The sequence below is a fragment of the Nelumbo lutea genome, chromosome 5, assembly GCF_056320005.1.
Source record: "Nelumbo lutea isolate HS-2025 chromosome 5, American lotus-T2T, whole genome shotgun sequence".
Lineage (NCBI taxonomy): Eukaryota > Viridiplantae > Streptophyta > Magnoliopsida > Proteales > Nelumbonaceae > Nelumbo > Nelumbo lutea.
The window spans coordinates 32,986,027-33,007,179 of record NC_142688.1 but is presented as its reverse complement, the minus strand read 5'-3'; the positions used below and the strand labels follow the sequence as shown (position 1 = coordinate 33,007,179).

The following is a 21,153-nucleotide window of genomic DNA, read 5'->3' as shown; positions in this document are numbered from 1 at the left end:
GCGGTTGCCAATAAGTTGCCACCAGGGTTGTTGGGTTGGAACGAGATCTGCTCCTCACACTTGGGCGCCTAACATGTACACCCATCGTGCATTGGGAACATCTCACGTGAATAATAACTTAAAAGTATGGGAGATGTTCCCAATGCATGGTAGGATGTGCATGTGAGACGAGTATGAGAAGCAGGTCCGGTCTCTGTTGGGTTAAGGGGATTGGGAATGAGGATTTCTGAATCTACTTGGCTGCTCCTCACTCCAACCTCACAATACCTCTAAGCCGCACATCGAGGGATCTAGGTATCATCCTACCCGGAAGGTGCCCACCAGCAAGTTGGTGGGTAAGGTTTCCTACTAGTCATAGAGACTTGGGATCCTACCTGCACCTGGGTTGGGGGATGGACTATATAGGTTGAGTAATGTGCGGTTGTATTAATGTGTGGGTATGATTCTTGTGAGTAGGATATACATCGGGAGCATCTCCTATATGTTGTGTTGTTAATTATGAGCAAGGTTTAGTTGAACGCTTTAGTTGTTCAACGGGTTGTGGGACCAATGATCAAGGTTCAAAAAATCGATACAATACGCTCCGTACTGGGTGTATTATATCGTATCTTTTGGGTCCCAAAACACCCCACCCTTAAAAAAAACCCATTTTTAACTCCCCAAAAACAAAATTTTGAAAAAAAAATAAATAAAGGTTAATTCCATGTGTATCTAAGTATCGATATGCAAAAGCGTATCGATACTTTGAACCATGCCAATGATGAGGTTCCAGGTCATTATTTAAATACATGGGCCCCACATCTTTATACTAGGGCTCATGCATTTATTATTGTCGTAGAACCTCGTCATTGGTTCGACATCTGTTGAACAACTAAAGCGTTCAGCTAATTCGAATTCATCTTTCATAGGAAGATGTTCCTAATATACAATGGGGCAAGGGTGTGAGGTCGGTGTTAGGTGCTCTTTGTGAGGGGTAAATCCCGATTTTACTATCCCATGTTGAAGCAAAAAAAAATAAAAAATCAATTCAATCATCGATGATTTAATCATTAAACATTTAAAGGGCCTTTGTAAAAATTCATAATGTAAGTTTAGGAATGGCAATTTATACCCTACTCAATGGGTACACCCTTGCCCTCCTTGAGAGGGTGGGTTTTGGGATTTTGCAACCCATACAAGTATGGATAGGGTACAATATAGGCGAGACCAGACTCTCCCCGACCTTCATACTGTTGGAAAAGCATATAAACTTTATGTACTAGGTTTTGAATTTAATAATATTTTAAGATTTTAATGAAAGATAATTGATAGTTTATGTGTTTCTTACATGCCTTAATCAAATAATTGGAAAATTTGTTGTTTATTTGTGTTATTTTACTTATTTATTACTTATATGCGATAAGAAATAATAAATAGGAATTTAGATGTAAGTTCTAAACCCAAACTCACCCCCACCATTGAACGTGGTGAGGATAGGGTCGGGGAGGGTTTTACAATTTCATGTTTGAGGAGGGTTTGGATTCTCAAAATCCAACCCACTAGGGTTTTAGGGTGGATACATGTTTAGAGAGGTGAGTACGGTCTATAATTTACAAAACCCTCCGTAAACCCAATCCGTTACAACCCTCAGTACTGAGCTAATCGGATAATTGACCACAATCTATATGTTCTTATATCACAATGTTAGGCTTCACAGAAAGTGAATTTTTCATGGAGTATTAATTAGCGCTAGCCAAGTAACCAATACCATCCTAGACAATAATGATCCCTTTCCTACCTCTCTCTTTGTCCACGTGAAAATGCACGTGAATGTTGGCATTTAACTTTCTCGGGCAACTTTTGTCCGGGAAACACTTGCCCAATTAAACGTGCTTACCTAGGTAAATGAAAATGAACGGAAATGTTTCCAATGCACGGGTGAACTTGCTTTGTGTCATTTGCGAGAGAAAGCCATAATGCTTGTGGAGGAGGGTGGTTTTGGATTTTGAGATTTGCATTTAATCAACATTGCTTTAGTGATGAAGTTGCTTTGGCATTTTTCAGCGGAGCACAAGGGAATTTGGATAAAGATCTTAAAATCGAAGTATTGGCAAACTGGCTCTTACTAGGTCGTGGAAAGAAAATTCAGGTTGTTCTCATATGTGGTCACGCATTATGGATGTGAAATTCGTTTTATTATGGGTGTTCGTCGGTTAATTGTTAATGGTTGGAGCGTCAATATCATGTTTTTGATCACTAGGTTTTTTCACATGAGTCTTCGTTATTGATGTTACAAAGCTATATCGTCCCAATTATGGGTCAGGTCTACCTGACAATACCGATTTGATTATATCAATTTTGGTTCCATCTATTGTCCTCTTAGGTCGGTTCCGGTTCTAGAATTTTTGTGCCGATTATTATTGGGTCGGGACCAGCTTTGGCTGTCCCGATCCGATTAATTACATCCCTACTTTGGATGGTTCAATAGAACCCTCCAGGGAGAATCTACGCCATTATAGTGGACTGTAGGACACTATTACAAAACTTCACACTCATCGTCGATTCGATTAGGCAACGTGGGTGTTCTTTTGTCTACCAAATGCTTTACGTGGTCCTGTTGCCCAAACTTTCTCCTTGATATACCATTCAAAAAGATCATGGCTTGTACTGATTACGTTGGTAAATGAAATTGCCTTTTTTTGGCTTCAAAAAATTTTATATTATATTTAAATTGTTTTCGTTAAAGTTCTATTTGTTTAATGGTGGAAGTAGAAACATGAAAAAAAGATTTTGTGAACCCATTGCAAATTTCATTATTTATCTTAAAAAAGTAAGCTTACAAAATTAACAAAGTGGTGGGATTTCATGCTGCCACTACAATGGAAAATGGAATGACTAAATCACCTAGCTAGTAATTCCATCATGTATACTAATATTAGTACTATACTTGCATTGGTTCTGGTACAGGCCATAAAAGTCAGATTTGATTGTATATTGTTAATTCATATTTCATATAATCTTCACCCTTTAATTGCACACATGCATAGCACGTACCCTTCATTCGTATAATGAAATGGGAATTCATCACTATAATAGATAGAAGTTTTAATTTCTTTAAAAAATCACTTTAATAGATAGAAGTTTTAATTTCTTTAAAAACCCATAAAAACTCCATTTTTGGGTAAAGTATATTTGAAGGCAAAACCTTTGGTGCTTCTATTGCATCACGCAACAAAAGACAGAGTCCGGCTTCGGTCCAGCCTTCTTTTGGTCCGCGCATCGTTCGTGCATTCGGAGGACGCGCCGCGTGTCCTCCGAAGCGTGTGGTGTTCTAAAACGTGCGGAGGGCATTAACCCCCGTTAGTAGCCTCTACCGTTAGTGAATCGACGCGAGTCTCTCAACCATCACCGGTGGCGGATCACCGGGGCAACATTTTTTTTCTTTCTTTCAGCAACCCCAACTCACCCATCAATCAAGTTCAACAGTTGTCTCATCTACAAAAATGATCTTTCCATATGTAAAATTATGTGTCTATTCTGCTTTAAGATGATAGTAGCGGAGGGCCCCTACATGAATGGAACCTTGGATCCGTTGATCCGTTGATCGGATCTCTTGTCAAAAACCATTGAATTCGTCAACAATTCATTGATCTGAGTGGTTGAACCATCGAGTCATTGACCCATTCAGTGGTTTTTGGATGTTTTTTATTTTTTTAATTGGGAACCATCTAAGCAATCGGTTCCATTTTATCCTAATCTTGGTCCTTGGTAAAAAATCGTTGAATCAGTCAACGACCCATTGAACCAGGTGGTCAAACTGTTGACCTGTTCAATGGTTTTTGGTCTTTTTTTTTTATTTTTATTGTCAAAACGGGCCATCCATTCGAACCGTTGACCCAAAAACTGGTGGCCAGGACGGTTCCAATTTCAGATCGCATGAGTCACATGCTCGAATGATATAACACGTACGGTACTACTTAATGGACCTCACACACTCAAATTTTTGCCTGTAATTTGTGTTGTTAGAATGGGCCGTTCGTTTTTTTTTTTTTTTTTAAGTTGGGAACCGTCCAAACAACTAGTTCCATTTTACCCCAACCCCAGTCCCTGGCAAAAAACCGTTGAATCTGCCAACGACCCATTGACCCGAATGGTCGAACCGTCAACCCGTTGACCCATTCAATGGTTTTTGTTTGTTTTTTTTTTGTTATTTTTGTTGTCAGAACGAGCCATTTGTTCAAATCGGATGATCGAACTATCGACCTAAAAACCGATGGCTAAAACGGTTTCATTTTCGGGTCGTATGAATCACACACTCAAATGACATAACATGTATAATACTGGTCAATGGACCTCACACACTTAAATTTTTTGCTTGTAATTTTTGTTGTCAAAATGGGTCATCCGTTCGAACCGTTAACTCAAAAACCAGTGGCCAAAACGGTTCCGTAATTTTTTGCTTGTAAATTTTTGTTGTTAGAATGGGTCATCGGTTCGAACCAAACAATCTAGCCGTCGACCCAAAAAAACGGTGGCCATAATGGTTCTATTTTTTGAGTCGTATGAGTCACACGCTCAAATAACATAACACGTATGATACTACTTAATGGACCTCACAAACTCAAATTTTTGCCTATAAGTTTTGTTGTCATAATGGATTGTCCATTCGAATTGGATGATCAAATCGTCAACCTGAAAATCGGTGGTCAAAACGGTTCCATAATTTTTTGCTTGTAATTTTTGTTGTTAGAACGGGCCATCCATTCGAACCGAACGGTTGAACCATTGGTTGTCAAAACGTTATTAACAATATTTATCAATAATAGTAAGTAATTATACTATTTAATTAAATAACCATTAATGATAATTTTAATAAGATTATTTAGTGAATTTTAATATAACAATAATTATTAAATTTATGAATAGGATTTACTAACAGTAAACATTAAATTAATAATTGCCAAAATTAAATTAATTAACACTACTTATCAATAATAGTCAATAATTACAATATTTTATTAAATAATCGATAACAATACTTTTAATATCATTCTTAATATAACAATAATTACTAAGTTTATTAATTATATTTATAATTTTAATTTAAAGTAAAATTAAAGTAAATATCTTCTATTTATTAATAATATTTATAATAACAGTAATTACTAATTATAATCACTAATTATATGTTTATTAAATTACTATAATAATCAATAATTATTAAAATCGACAATGATAGTGCCATTTGGCAAAAGGGGAGAGCACCCTTTCGTATTAATATATATAAGATAATCTGTGGTTGTTACAGACGGACAAGGCTTCTATTCATGGAGACGCTATCAAGTATTTGAAGCAACTGAAAGAGCGAGTGAAGATATTAGAGGAACAGACGGTCAAAAAAAGAGTGGAATCTGTGGTGTTATTCAAGAGATCTCGGATCTCAGCCGATGATGACAATTCTTCCTCTGATGAGATTAACTTGGGTGGGGGTCGCTCCGATGACAAGGTGGCACTCCCGGAAATAGAAGCGAGAGTGTCGGACAAGGACGTGCTCGTAAGAGTTCTGTGAGAAACAAAAAGGAGTTGTTGCAAAGGCACTGGCCGAGATAGAGAAACTCCACCTGACTGTTGTCAACAACAGCGTCATCCCCTTTGGAAAATCAGCTCTCAATATCACCATAGTTGTTGTAGTAAGTTCATCCATCACCATCGCCGAATCAATTAATTTATTAGTGTTGCTTTTATCTTGAACATTCTGCTTTTCGAAGCCGTAATCTGATTTCTCATTCTTTGTTCAATCTTTAAAAGAAGAGAACCGTTTCTAATTAATTGTTGTAGATGGAACCCGAGTTCTCCATGAAAGTGAAAGATCTTGTGAGGCATCTCCATTCAGCTTTTAGACAATTTATGTAAGAAGAATAATAATAAGAGGAAGAAATAAGAAAGAAGAAGAAATGTGTTATGAAGGCTCAGTTCCAATTGGTTTTAATCAAAGAATAAGGATATCTTTTTTTGGCTTCTTCGTGGGTAGAAGCTAAAAGATAAAGGATTAAATGATGGTGGGTGGCTTACAGGCAGTCAGCTTAAGGTCCTCCATTTTTTCTTCATAAAGAAGTAGTCCAGTAAAAGAAATCTGAAGAAATAAAACAAGGCCTGCAGTTCTGCTGCACACATAAACACATATTTTCAGACCATTCACCATTTGCTTATCCCTTTGTTGGCTCTGAGTTTCGTTTTGCAGGAGGGTTTTTTTGTTCGTCCATTTGCTGTGGTCTGTTTGTTTTTTTGCACAGTCAACTTGTTGACCGCGTTTATGTTGGGTTGTGGTCTGTCTTTCTTGATCCGCCGCCGATGATGATTGTGTAGTCGCCGATGGTGATGGTTTTGCAGTCGCCGCCTGGTGGAGAGGAGCGAGCGTGAGGTTTAGACTCGTCTGGCAGAGGAAAGGAGAGGAGAACTCGAAGAGAGAATCGCATCCAGGTTAACCCACTAGCGGTAGAGGCTACTAACAGGCTTAAAACCCTCTGCACGTTTCAGAACGTCAAACGCTTCAGAGGACACGCAGTGCATCCTCCAAATGTGCGAACTATGCGCGGACAAAAAGAGCCTGGACAAGCCGGACTCCAAAAGACATGGGGCATTAAATATCTTATAAACAACAAATTACATTTTGTCTAAACATTAAGCGATAAAAAGTAAGACATATTTAATATGATCGATACCTTAATTTATGAAAAATGCTAAATCAATTGGTTCATTTTATTTCCTGTTTTTTGATGAACGCCGCCCATTTGTTCTACCTATAATCCCAAAAATGATGATGTCATCATCGGGAGATGTTCCCACCAATATACGACAAGGATGTAGTATGGAATGTTATGGGGGGCAATCTTGTGCGGGGCTGATTTGAATTCAAAGGTATTCCATCCACCATATATAATTTAGCGGTTCCTCTCTTTGCTTCTTGCAAAGTATGTGTAAAATTTTGCTAAGATTTAACTCATTTATGGCTTCTAGATTTCGATTTCCTTAGTGATAAATTTCAACTAAGGGAAAAAATGCAAAGGCTTGTATGAATTTTGATTTTGATTTCCTTGGTTTTGGGAGGGTGTTGGAATGCTTTTTATTGGTAGGTGAGTCGCACTCGGGGAATAATGCAAAGGCTTGTATGGATGTTGTTGGGACCTAGGGTTCACTTTAGGCTAAACCCAACCCGCATATTATTGAAAAGAATATAAATTTTATGTATTAAGTGTTTAATTTAATAACGTTTTGAATTTTATATGAATGCCAATTGATAGTTTGTGTTTTTTACACCTTCTAATCAAGTAATTAGAAATATTGTTGTTTACTTGTGGGTTCTAAACCCAATCAATCCACCCTTATCTTTAAATGTGGGGATGGTTTTACACTTTCATGTACGAAAAGGATTTGAATTCTCAAAATCCAACCTATTATTGATTTTAGGACAAGTAGTGTTTGGAATGTTTAGGGAGACAAGTAGGGGACTGAACTGTAGGCTCATTTTTGAAACAAATTGGTGTTACAATTTTTTGGAAGATGGTAATCAAAACTGAACTGAAGCCAATCGATTAACTGGTTGACTGATTTAGTTAGCCATCGATTCAATTCATTGGTTTTTTATTATTTACAAGACATATTATAATATATAATATTATATTTTAAATGATAAATAATATATTATATATTATAAATATATATATATATATTTATTAATTTATAATGTATAAAAATATAAAATATATAATGTACATAAATTATATATTATATATATACTAGTCGGTTTGGTTAACCATCGGTTTTCTATTTCGTTTAACTAAAACCTAATCGATATCATTAGTTTTTTTTAAATACCAAATTGAAACCGAATCGACCAATTTGGTTAATTGAATTTTTGATTCGGTTTCGGTCAATTTGGTTTTTCTTACTTACCCCTTAGATGAATAGGGAAAACCCTCAATTAATCATTACCTCACATGCTTCTGTTGGTAGTTGGTATGTTATTTGCGCCTAGGGGTGATCATGGGCCAGGCCGGGCTTTGCACTTATGATAAGGTTGTAGCTTAGGTTTGGGTCCGGCCTTGCTTGGGGTTTCGGGCCTGGAACATAAGCCCTATTCCCGGTCTACACGGGCCTGAACCGGGCCAGGCTGGGTCGGGCCAGGCCAATGTCTTTCATATATAAAAATTACATATCTATAATATTTTATATTAAATGAAATAGCATGCATATAAACTTTTATTTTATATAGTATATAATATAAAATATTACATATAATATAAATTATAGATATCATGTTATAATATTTATATATAAATTATATAATATAATATAAAATAACATGTATATGTATACATTATACACAAAATATATAAACTTAAGTATATGCGGGTCGGATTAGGATTGAAGTATTAAACCTAAGCTCCGTCGTAAAATTTATGGGCCTAATCACAAAACCCAGGGCCCGCAATTTCCGGGCCGAGCTGAAAGGATCACCCTATTCTTGCCCGCACGTTTCCATCGCTAGCCGGTATCATTTGCGACCTCTGTTGAGACCAGATCGGTACTCGTCTCGTAATAAACAAACGGTTGGTTCATGTGATTCGGGTCGGTCCGGCCCATTGGCGAGTCAACTAGACGATCTTAGTTTTACACGCCCTCTCGTATTCTCTGGAATTGTCCAGAAGGTTGTGTACACCTGGCACTGATAACGTTATAAATTATCGAATTCTAATCCGACGGTTCAGCATTATGCCCATCGTTTGTTCCTTTACGGCCAGTCGCAGTTTCTTATTTTAGACCATCATCTCTCTAAAATTCTAAACCCTAAACCCTACGTGACGCTTATAAATTCCTTCCCTCATCGCCTCTCTTCTCTACTTCTCTCTTTCCCGCACCGCTCTACCTAGCTGCGTTATTTCAGTGAGTTACAGTGGGTTCGCCCCTACTCTTCCTTTCTTCCTATTTTGTTTCTTTTAATTTTCTTGATCTTTTGAAGTATTTGTGTGCTTGTTTTGGATCTCGATCCACTCTCTGGTTCAATCGAAGATTGAAGATTCTCTAGGTTTTATGTCTTGTCTCATGGATTGATTTATCAAGATTAGATTGTTAGTGATTATTGATCTAGATCGAGTAGTAACTTGGCATTGGTGGCTCTGTTTTTGTGTCATTGGAGAACTAATTATTCGCTATTCAGTCTGTGATGACAAATTTCAAGGCTTGTTTCTCAAAACATTCGCAGTGGCCGACTAAGAGCTTTCGCCTTCGCCTGGCTTGAGAGCTTGTGCTGCTCCAATCCTTCCTTGGATGTCTGAGATATCAAACATGACCCACAGTAAGGCAATGTAAATCTTTGATTTCTTTCTGTCTTTATGGCCTCATTGATGTTGATTTGATATATAGTGTGTTTTGAGTTTGATTTCGACCGGGTCATGTGACATCACATGTTTAATTGTTTTACTGAACCGGTTACCCACATTTTGAGGTTAATCGTTAGACAACAAATAAATGCGTCTTAGTAATGGATGTATGTCTATGATGACAAGTTTTAAGGCTTGTTTCTCAAAACATTCGCAGTGGCCGACTGAGAGCTTTCGCCTTCGCCGGGCTTGAGAGCTTTTGCTGCTCCAATCCTTCCTTGGATGTCTGAGACATCTTTCATAGTCCAAACAAAGGCGATATAGATGTCTTGAAATGTTTCTACTAGGATTTATTTTTGGTGTCCTGGATTTGAAAATGACATATTATTCTTTTCATTTCCAGTCCTTCCTTGGATGTCTGAGACATCTTCCATAGTCCAAATAAAGGCGATATAGATGTCTTGAAATGTTTCTACTAGGATTTATTTCTGCATGATTGTGCCGTGTACTATCTGATTATATGTGTGACATGCTACGACTGTTTATCTTGTATTACTTAATTAACTGCATTTTGATTTTTCATGGTTAGACTTAGGCGACAAATGAATGCGTCATTTCAATGAGTTATTGTCTATGATGATGAATTTCAAGGCTTGTTTCTCGAAACATTCGCAGTGGCCGCCTAAGAGCTTTCGCCTTCGCCGGGCTTGAGAGCTTATGCTGCTCCAATCCTTCCTTGGATGTCTGAGACTGTTCTCTTTCTTCTCACCAAGTTAATGTTTCTTATTCGGTGATTTCTATAGTTGCACTAATGTGGGTATCGTACTCTCTGTTTTGAATGTTGTTTCTCCATCATTGTACCCTCGCCATCTCTTTCTGTAATATGCTATTGCCCATTTACAGATGCTTTTGATTTTTAAACATTTTTATGGAATTTCTTTTATAATAGTAATTGCTCACCATCTATGATGACAAATTCATAGTAATTGCTCACCATCTATGATGACAAATTCAAGGCTTGTTTCTCAAAACATTCGCAGTGGCCGTTTAAGAGCTTTCGCCTTCGCGGGCTTGAGAGCTTGTGCTGCTTCAATCCTTCCTTGGATGTCCGAGACTCTTTAACCTTTTTGATTGCTGATACATCTATTTATCGAATTTCTTGTTGCCATCTTTTCATGAATGTGTTTTTATATTCCTAGGGTATCTTTGTATTTCCTTCATGTTTTTCTTGATTGTTTCTCTTCTGGTCATAAGATTCAACCGTTCATCCATTTAGAAGGGTGCCATGAAATGTTTCAATCCGACGGATTGGGAACTTGACGTCTGCCCCTCTGGCTAGATGATAAGTGCCTCAGGGATGAACAAGTCCCTTACATTTAACCGTCTGTTTCACTTTGTCAGCAGATGTTTTTGTTTTCTGTTGATCATTTTAGGATGGAACATATTCTACTGCTGAAATCGATCTACCTTTTGTTAGGAAACAAGATGAACAACTGTTTTTTAAGCAAATTGCATGTTTCGAATGTGTTACACAGCGATTGAATTATAAATTGTGGCTAATGATGACAAATATAAGGCTTGTTTCTCAAAACATTCGCAGTGGCCGCCTGAGAGCTTTCGCCTTCGCCGGGCTTGAGTGCTTATGCTGTTCCAATCCTTCCTTGGATGTCTGAGGCTATTTATTTCATTTTAAAATGTTTAGTATTTACTTTTAGGTAATACCGGAGCGTTTCTTTCTCTGAAAACTTCATTTCTGCAGCAACAATTCATCATTTCTGTTGACAATTGCGTATCAGAGATTTGCCGTGGTGACTCAACTATATCAGAATATGCTTTCTTGAATGCCAGACAGGATTCATGTGACCAATGTAATTCTGTGACATTGAAGATTTTGGAGTTTCCGATTGCCTCCAGTGACGCTCTATTTAGTGTTTTGTAAAATTGTTTGGTCATTTCCATATTGTGTCAGTCTCGTTTTTTAGTAGAAGCAATCGAATGTCTGTCCAAAGAAAACATTTTGGTTTTAAGCTTTACTGTACCGTATTGTTTATGCTTGAAATACCAGAAATTAGATGGATGAGTTGCATTTTATCCGATGTCAAGTGAATTACAACAAAATGGCTTTTTTAATTCTCAATAAATATTCTAACTTCCAAGGTCTCCATCATGTTAATTGGATTTGTTCCTCACGTAACCATCCCAAGTTGATAATTAGAATTTATTATCGCTAATGGCTCTGAGGTTGGCTTTACGAGTATCAAATCGGAAGAGGAATTGGTAGCTTATAACTGGTTTAAACCACACAGCTATTATCGTATTTTAGTATCATTTGTGACAACACAGGTTGTACAAAAATTAACACTACTTTAATTTTTAAAATTAAAATTTTATATCAATTTTTCGAAAAAGTTTTTTTATGTAGTGTTTTTCTTTACTTATTAATTATGTTTTCATTTATAACATAAAATTCAACAACAATCTAAAAGTGTCCTATCATGTCTTATAGTGGCCATAGTTATTGATACTCATAGTTATCGATACTTATGTATTATCAGGTAATTGTATCCATCAGTACACTCGTGGGACTAATCGTGGCCATAGATATCTATACTCTTGGGATGCATACCCAATCAGGAGTATTGATGCTTTAAACCCTGATTGGAATTATGAAATTTGAATATTTTCACATAAAAATGACAAATAAATTGATCCTAGAACCATTCATTTGAAAAAATTGTAATTAATAATTGAATATTTAAGGTTCAAAGAATTGTTACTGGTCGTAACACCGGTAGGGTGTAGTGATTTTGAATATTTAAGGTTCAAAGTATCCATACACCGGTTTTAAGTTCTACTCGTAAATTTTTAGATTTCGGCTGATAGGGTCATTTTAAGTCCTGACTACCCTTTGAATCAAGCCTTGACCCGATAACCTAATTGTGTATCTGGAAGGGTCCATCGGTCGATATCAGCCAATATGTAACTATTTTTTGATCCTTTTGAATTAAGTCTCCTTTGCAATTGGTATATGGTTAGTCACCTTTGATTGGATTGATGAACTAATTTGGAGTCAAAGATCTAGAAGGGAAGTTCTGGATGAACTAATTTGCATATTATGTGACAATCTAATTGTATAATTTTTATCCAAATGCTGTGGCTAGAAGTCCAACAACTGTTACAACAAAGAGAGAGATGGAGATTTTTGCTCTCATTTAATCGCCAGAAAACCATTTGATCGGTGGAATAGACTTTTCAAGCATACGTCATATTTTTTTCTCCTTAGGTTCCAATGGGGTTTTACTTCGTAAGGGCTGATGGCTTTGGTTTCATTGGTTCTATTTATGCTTTCCCTTTTTTGTTCTCCAATTTTCTTCTTTCAATGGGGTAGAGTTCGGTTTCGTTGGTTTGCAGTCGAGTTCATATCCCGCGCAAAGGAAAGAGGGCAATTGATCTGCACTTCTTCCGTGATGAGCCACTTGTGGTTTCTCTCCACTATCTTCCCGCCATTGCCGTTGCAACTCTTAGCAGCAGCGGTTAACACTCTCCCTTCTCTTCCTATATGTACTTTTCAGTTTTGTTCTTATTTTAATAAATGTATATTTTTATTTTTTATAATTAATTTGTATTTAATAGTTTTAAGATATTAATAAATAAGTGTTTTTTATTAATTTGTAATAAATATTAAATATTTTAATAGTTTTAAGATTTTAATTTGCTAATTATTAAATATTTTTTCATTGCTTCATGGACTATATTACAATTTTCTTTATTATTTGAAAATTTAATACTTTATTTTAATTAATAAATTTATATGTATTTTCAATTTTATTCTTATTTTAATATTTTTTTATTTTTATAATTTGTTCATATTTTCAATATTATTTTGAATTTAATAAATTATTTTTTACAAAATAGTACAAATTGAACTCAAAATTACTAAATAGTAAGTTTTAGGGGTAATATAGTTAAATCATGGAATTTCAGGTGTTGAAGGGATCTAACACAAACAACATTATCTATTCAGAGTCTCTAAAAAGTTGAAAAGTGATGATGCGCGATCCGGCCGGTCTTAGCTGTCAACGACCTTGCTTCTGAACTGAGTAGCAGGGAACCTGAAACAGAGGAGATGAGGAAGCTCCGGGGGGAACCTGGTGTAACGACTCCGAAGCTTAAGTTAGAATCCTTCAAAAGTAAGATAAAACCAGATAGCACAAAGTTTTCATACATTGTTTGTTGGGGGCAAGGGGCTCTTATAATCACTTCGCGCACTTGCTCCGAGGCCCTTGTCAAGTCGGGTATGATTACCCTTGCGCTTATCAATTCGGTTGTCGTCCTTTCTGTTGAGACAGAATCGTCACTGCCTAACCGTCTCTCTAACTGGAGATGGCGGTGTCAGTGGCGGTGGCAGGTGGCCATTTAGAGTGCGGCCGCCAAGCGTCAGATCCCAAGTTAGTCAGGTGCGGCGCCCTCGGGCACGGACTTCCTCAGTGTCAGGCATGGTACGACTTGTTTGGTTTTGGTGCCTAGAAGGTGACGTGGAGTGTTGAGCGAGGCGAAGCCTTGAGTTCGGAGGTATCTATAGGGTAGGTCAGTTCGGCGAGGTGTATCCCGAACTGTTACAAGGTTGGCCAGTTCGGCGAGGTATACCCCGAGCTGTTACAAGGTTGGCCAGTTCGGCGAGGTATATCCCGAGTTGTTGCGAGGTTGGCCAGTTCGGCGAGGTATACCCCGAGCTGTTACAAGGTTGGCCAGTTCGGCGAGGTATATCCCGAGCTGTTGCGAGGTTGGCCAGTTCGGCGAGGTATATCCCGAACTGAAGGTAGGCCAGTTCGGATTACTTTCTGGTTTTGGGCCAAGGGTGAGTTCAGGCCCCAAGTAGGGAGTTCGGTCCGCTGGTGTTTCCTTGGTGTTCACGCCTTAGGCTTGCTTTTTTGCCGAGCTATTGTTTTTGCCACGTGTCGCATAACTGTGAGGTCGGGCCAAATCTTCCTTCATCAATTGCCCCCCACTCCTCGCGCCAAAGGTTTTGCCCTGGTGCGGGGAGTTTCGCGAGGTGGTAGGTGGATTTGTCCCGTCCTTCGAATCTTGACTGCGCGAGTTGCTTTTGCCAGGGTTCTTCGGTTTCCAAGAAGGCGGGAAACGTGCCTACTACTCATAAATGTTGATAGTTGTGACCGCGCATTTTGAATTTCAAAAATTCGCGCCAGTGGGACGTGACAGCGGGTCATTCAAACTTGAAAAAAGCGTGCCACTGCTGTACGTGCGCGGGCGGCTGTCAGGGAGACGTGCGGCGCAGTCGGTGCGACGTCGGTTTCAAGAAGACGTGCGCAGACGTTTCGCTCTTTTCGGAAAGACGTGCGCCAATCACGTCTTGACCTCATGGGACGTGCGGTCAATGCAAATGTGGGCCGTCGGATCGTCTTTGATCTACACGGTCGATTCTTGGTTACTGTAGCTATAAATAGTGGGGGACCCCAGTCAATTTGTCACTTCTGCGGTTTGCCTACTGAGCTCGCGTCCAAGTTTTTTCAGCTCGCGTCTAGGCTGGTTACATAGCCTCCAAGGTTTTTTTTTTTGGCTTGTTCTCGTCTCCGGAGCCTTCAAAACTTTCTTCCGATGAGTACCTTTCTGAATCCACCTCTTTTCCTCAATATCTAGCTTTGATAGCTCAGACGACTCTTCAAGTAGGGCTGACGTAGGTTCTACAAACCGATCCGTATCCCCCGACTGCCTCAGTGATCCTGAGGTGGAACTCGAGGACTATGAACTAGTAGGCCGAGCCGCTTCGGGCAGTTTGGCGTCTTTCGCCGAGGTCGGATGCTAGACAGGTTTGGTCCCTCGACCATGACGCCTGAGGGGCTTCAATCTATACTTATGTCTTACAACCTTTCTGGGTGGTATACATATTTTATTCCTTCGGGTAGCTTTCCTTGGGAACACAGTCCTGATGAGATCGTGATTTTTCGAAAGCAGCTCGCTGCGGGGTTGCGACTTCCTTTCCACCCCTTTCTCGCCGAAGTCATAAACCACTTCGATGTCACCATTGACCAACTTCATCCGAACTCTATTCGGAACCTGGTGGGGACAGTTTCCCTTTTTTGTGAGCATAATTTCCCCTTAGACTTAGAGATATTCTCCTCCATCTTGATGCTCAAGAGACAGGCGGGTTCTCTTCCTAGGGTAAGATGGGCGTATTACCTTTCTCCTCGCCAGGGCTTTAAGCTTCTGCACGATCTTCCTAATAAGGTCCCTGCATGGAAGCGGGACTACTTCGGTGTGCGAAGTGCACAAGGATGGTCCTTTCAGACCGGGTGGGGTGAGGCCGCTCCTGATTCAGGTGTTACTCTCGATAAAGAGACGGTGAAGGGCCTCCGGCAATGGGCACGACAAGGTTTGAAGTGCCATCACTACTTAACGGAGGCCAAGCTTATTGCGGCCGACCTGAGTTCGGGTAGGTTTCTAGCTATGCGGTTTCTTGCTTGCTTTGTTCCTTCATTTTTTCTGATGTCGAACTCGTTTCTGCAGGTGTGATGGACGCGGAGAGAACTCGTGGGGGGCGTCTGTTCCAAGGTATGAAGAGGAGGAAGCGGGTCGCCAAGCGAACTCGTACCGAGCTGCCCCTGGATGAGGAGCCCCAAGTTCCAGACCACACGCTGGAGGATCGGCCCAGGGAGCCCGAGGTGACTCCACCGATGCATGAAACTGCTGGGGCACCTTACACTGAGACCACTCATACGGGCGCTCCTACATACTCAAGTGCTCCTGCTCACTCTGGGTCCGCTCATACGCGGGCTGGGCCCTCGGGTTCGGGAGCTCAAGGGGAGTTCAGGAGCGTGTTAACACCGAACCACGCTCTTCAGAAGAGTAGGGAGGCTACTTTCCCTGAGGAGATCGCGGCGTGGACTGATCTTCCTTTGAATCAGGTCGCCTGCCGCGCCGTAACACATGCTATGGTGGTAAGTTAGTATCCGTATGCCTTTTTCATTTTCTGTCGCTTTTGCTGTTATTGCTCACTTGTTTCTTTTGGTAGGTGAATTTTTCGATTCATGCCTTAGCAGCCCAGGTGGAGAGGAGCTCGCGATAGGCGCGAGCTGCTGAGGTTGCCGCTCATGCTGCTGAAGAAGCTTTCCGTGCTGTAGAGGTGAATACCCGAGCTGCTGAGGCGGCCGCTTATGCTGCCGAAGAGGCTGCTCGCGTCGCAATGGCCAGGCAGGCAAGGTCTCAGCGTGACGCCGAGGTCATGGGGGTAGTTGTCAAGCACATGGTGGACTTGAAGTTGGATTTGCAGCATCAAGTCGAATATCTTCAGGAGGACATCAGGGAGAGAACACAGATTTTTTCCCAAGGCATTGAAGACGCCAAGAAGAAGGCCGTTGAAGACTACATTGCCTCTCCGCGTTTTGACGATCTGATGGTGGATTCTTACAGAAGGGGGTTCGAACTGAGCAGGTGGATGATCTAGAACACGTACCCCGACCTCGATGTTAGTGCCATATCCACTTTGCGTATAACTCAAGAGATGGCCAATGCTGCCAATGGCGAGCCGGACTCTGAAGGAGAGGTAGGGCCTTCGGGTGTTGTTGAAGTGCCTTTTGATGGCAAAAAAGTAGCTCCGGACATGTAAATATATATATATATATATATATATATATATATATAGTCCCTTCTAATGGCCAATGTACTCTTGTTTCTTGCAACGGAATAGATAATCTTTTTGCCTGTGTTCTTTTTCCAAGAACTGATTCTTTGTCGAACTGAATACGCCACTCTTGTCCGGGTTATTATACTTCCGCAACCTGTTTTGCCGTGAAGGCTTTTGAAGTGAACTGATTTTTTGCCGAGCTGATAATATGCCCGAATTTTCTTTGCTTGTTTACGCCGAGGTTCCTCTTGGCTCTGCATCGTGGCCCATAGGACTTGATTTCGTCCTTCGCTTGGCGGTTCATAGGTAGTATCGCCTTAAGTTCACGATGTTCCACGCTCGAGGTACTTGTTTGCCTTCCAAGGTTTCTAGTTCGTATGCCCCTCTAAGCGCTCTCTTTACTTTATAGGGCCCTTCCCAGTTTGGTCCAAGTTTTCCCACACCGGGTTCAGGCACCATAATCTTACGAAGGATCAGGTCACCGACTCGGAAGCTCCGTTGCTTTACTCTGGCATTGTAGTAGCGAGCTACCTGCTGCTGGTATGCCGTTGTTCGGATGTGCGCGAGGTCCCTTACCTCGTCCAATAGGTCAAGGTTGGTAAGTAACTTATCTCCGTTTGTCCGATCGTCGTATGTTTCTAGTCGCAATGTTGGTACTTTGATTTCCGCCGGGATCACTGCTTCAGTGCCGTAGGTGAGGTTGAAGGGGGTTTCTCCCGTGACAATTTTTTCTGTAGTTCAGTGAGCCCACAAGACACTTGGTAGCTCTTCGGCCCACAATCCCTTAGCTCGATCCAGACGTGCTTTCAGTCCGCACAGGATGGCTCTGTTCATTACTTCCGTCTGACCATTTGCCTGCGGGTGCGCGACTGATGTGAAGTTTTTCCGAATCCCCATGTTCTGGCACCACTCTTGGAACTTGTTATCCTCGAACTGCTTGCCGTTGTCGGAGATTAGTACCCGAGGTAACCCGAAGTGACATACTATGTTTTTCCAAAAGAAGTTCTGTATGTTTTGGGCCGTAACAATTGCCAGAGGTTCGACTTCTATCCACTTCGTAAAGTAATCTACTACAATGACTAGGAATTTTCTTTCACCTGTTGCTGGTGGGAATGGCCCCAAGAGGTCGATGCCCCATTGTGCAAAGGGCCACGGGCTGGCGAGGTATTTGAGGTCGGAGGCAGGTTGATGGTGGATATTAGCGTGCTTCTGACACTTGTCGCATTTTCTAACGAGCTCGACAACTTCTGCCTTCATCGTTGGCCAGTAGTATCCTTGTCGAAGTGCTTTTTGGGCGAGTGCTCTGCCCCCCAAGTGTCCGCCGCATAGGCCTTCATGAGTGTCGCGAAGTATGAACTCGGCTTCGGCAGGTCGCAGGCAACGCAAGTAGGGGAGCGTGTAGGACCGTCGGTATAACCGTTCGTCTATTATGACGTATTTGGCTCCCTACTGCTGCACCCTCTTGGCCGCATTGTGTTCTGCAAGGAGGGTTCCGTCTATCAAGAAGCTCGCGAGTGGGTCGATCCAGCTCGGCTCTGCTTCCAGGACGGGAGCGACCTCCTCTGTCCCCCCAAGAATACTAGGCCAAGGTAAGTCCTCTATGTACACGATTCTCATGTTGTTGTGACTTGTGATGGCTAACCAGGACAGAGCGTCGGCCTTAGTGTTCTCTGACCTCGGGATTTGTCTGATGAAGTGTGACTGGAAGTTGAGCAGGGTCTCTTTTAGTTTCGCCAAATATGCGATCATGGAGAGCTCGCGTGCTTCATACTTGCCCGTAACTTGGTTGACCACGAGTTGGGAATTGCTGTAGATGACTAAGTGTTTTGCCTTTACCTTTCGCGCTAGGTCCAACCCAGCTATCAGTGCTTCGTACTCTGCCTCGTTGTTGGATGCCGCGAACTCAAAGCGTAGTGCGTATTCTAATTTTGTGCCGCCCGGGCCGCATAAGACTATTCCAGCTCCGCTGCCTTGCCGGTTCGAGGAACCATCCACGTGAAGGATCCAGGGCTCCTCATCCCAGTTCGTGTTTCGCCTGACCAGGGGAGATGCCACACTGGCTGCTACTTCACGGGGTTCAGACTTTATTGGCTCGGGAGCTCCGGGTTCGTTCGAATTGGGGACCTCGGGCTCGACCTGTAAGGCTTCGTGGCTGAAAGTGCACTTGGCGATAACTTGTCTCAGAGGTTTGATGGCCCATTTCGTCAGTCGACCGGAAACCTCGGGTTTGAGTAAAACTTGTCTAAGAGGTTTGACAGTCAGGACGATGACGGTGTGAGCCTGGAAGTATGGGTGGAGTTTCCGACCTACAGTCACCAGTGCGTATGCTAGCTTTTCTATTTGCGGGTACCTTGTATCTGCTCCCTGCAAAATTTTACTAACATAATAGATGGGTCGCTGGACCCGGTCTGTTTCTTTTATTAGTACCGAACTGTCCACCTCGTCGCTTGCCGAGAGGTACAGTTCTAAGACCTCGCCCTCCTCGGGCCGGGCTAAGGTCGACACACTAGCGAGGTAACCTTTTAGCTCGTCAAACGTGAGCTGGCAGTCCTGGGTCCACTCGAACCCTTTGCCTTTGATTGCTTTGAAGAAAGGTAGGCAGCGGTCTGCAGATTTGGACATGAAGCGGTTTAGAGCGGCTATGCGGCCGTTTAGCCTTTGAACTTCTTTTACTTTCCGAGGTGGTCTCATATCTAGAATGGCTTTTATCTTCTCCGGGTTGGCCTCAATACCGCGCTGATTGACAATGTACCCTAGGAATTTGCCCGAGGTGACGTCGAAGACACATTTGTTGGGGTTCAATTTCATGCTAAACTAATGCAGGATTTGGAAGACAGAATCTAAGTCTTGTATTAATTTTTGTGAAAACTGAGTCTTGACGACCATGTCGTCTACATAGCACTCTATCTTTGTGCCAATCAGGGGCCGAAACAGCCTATTTACAAGTCTTTGGAAAGTCGCCCCAGCATTTTTTAATCCGAAGGGCATGACCTTGTAGCAATATAGGCCGAACTCGGTTATGAAGCTGGTTTTTTCTTCATCGGATGGGTCCATCCGGATTTGGTTGTAGCCCGAGTAGGCGTCCAGGAAGCTTAGCAAGTCATGTCCCGAGGTCACGTCCACTAGGCGGTCAATTCTGGGGAGGGGGAAGCAATCTTTCGGGCAAGCTCGGTTCAGGTCGGTGTAGTTGACGCACATGCGCCACTTGCCGTTTGCCTTTTTTACCAACACCGGGTTGGTCACCCAGCTCGGGTAATGGACTTCCCTTATAAAGTTTGCTGTGAGGAGCTTCTCGACCTCCTCGTCGACCGCCCTCCTGCGTTCTGGGGCTAAGTTGCGTTTCTTCTGTCTATCGGGTATGACTACAGGGTCAGTATTAAGTTTGTGAGTTATCAGGCCGGGGCTAATGCCAGACATGTCAGCCGCGGACCAAGCAAAAATATCTAAATTTTGAAGTAAAAAACTCACCAGTTCGGTTCGTAGGGGTTCCTCGACGGAAGCTCCGATCTGAAGTGTGCGAGCTGGGTCCGTAGCCGAAGTCGGGATTGCGACCGTTTCCTCTGTGGGCGAAGCTCGTTCCTCACCTTGCTACGCATGCCGCTCTAGTTCGAGGTCGTCGGCCGCCTTGGTTTTTCCCTTCAGGGCGGCAACATAACACTTGCGGGACTCGAGCTGGTCGCCCCGCGCTACCCCCACACCGAAGTCCGTAGGGAACTTCATGGCCAAATAGTAGGTGGAGACCACCGCCCGTAGGATATGCGTGATCGGCCGCCCTATTATGGCATTGTAGCTGGTCAAACGCTGATTTAAAGAGGATGTCCGCTGAGCTGCTCGAATCTACGAGTACGCGTCTGACCTCGAAGTCGTTGATCCTTAGTTTAATGACAAGCGCGTCATCATGGGGGTAGCGGACCCCTCGTGCGTCGTCCTCCGTGAAGAAGATTGGTTCTTCGACCTTTGGTCTCTTTGGGGGGTTTCGTTCCTCGAGGGCCGCTTCGCGAACTGAAGTCCGGGCTGCTGCCGAGGTACACCCTGCTTCCACCGAACCTCCCACAATTACATGGATGGTTCCCCGAACTGGCCTCTCTTCCGGAGGCTGTCGCCGCAACGGTTCACCAGGTCTGCTGCTAGACTCGGGGGCATCCTTTTCGT

The 21,153-nt window shown here is 42.0% G+C and overlaps 1 long non-coding RNA gene and 6 other non-coding genes across 8 annotated transcripts; all 7 read left to right on the top strand.

Moving 5' to 3' along the window:
- The first annotated feature begins 8,745 nt into the window (after nucleotides 1-8,745).
- LOC148851543 (uncharacterized) lies at nucleotides 8,746-11,450 on the top strand. Of its 2 annotated transcripts, none has more exons than XR_016099210.1 (2): nucleotides 8,746-9,334; nucleotides 9,949-11,450. It is a non-coding gene; the product is annotated as an uncharacterized LOC148851543 (long non-coding RNA). The 2 variants fall into 2 exon arrangements; XR_016099211.1 differs by having other exon boundaries at nucleotides 8,765-8,922.
- LOC148851549 (small nucleolar RNA SNORD14) lies at nucleotides 9,195-9,318 on the top strand. Its single transcript, XR_016100158.1, has one exon. It is a non-coding gene; the product is annotated as a small nucleolar RNA SNORD14 (small nucleolar RNA).
- On the top strand, nucleotides 9,530-9,653 carry LOC148851548 (small nucleolar RNA SNORD14). Its single transcript, XR_016100115.1, has one exon. It is a non-coding gene; the product is annotated as a small nucleolar RNA SNORD14 (small nucleolar RNA).
- On the top strand, nucleotides 9,988-10,111 carry LOC148851547 (small nucleolar RNA SNORD14). Its single transcript, XR_016100139.1, has one exon. It is a non-coding gene; the product is annotated as a small nucleolar RNA SNORD14 (small nucleolar RNA).
- LOC148851546 (small nucleolar RNA SNORD14) lies at nucleotides 10,354-10,475 on the top strand. The gene has a single exon (XR_016100010.1). It is a non-coding gene; the product is annotated as a small nucleolar RNA SNORD14 (small nucleolar RNA).
- LOC148851545 (small nucleolar RNA snoR99) lies at nucleotides 10,706-10,804 on the top strand. The gene has a single exon (XR_016100128.1). It is a non-coding gene; the product is annotated as a small nucleolar RNA snoR99 (small nucleolar RNA).
- On the top strand, nucleotides 10,914-11,036 carry LOC148851544 (small nucleolar RNA SNORD14). The gene has a single exon (XR_016100147.1). It is a non-coding gene; the product is annotated as a small nucleolar RNA SNORD14 (small nucleolar RNA).
- Nucleotides 11,451-21,153: the final 9,703 nt, after the last annotated feature.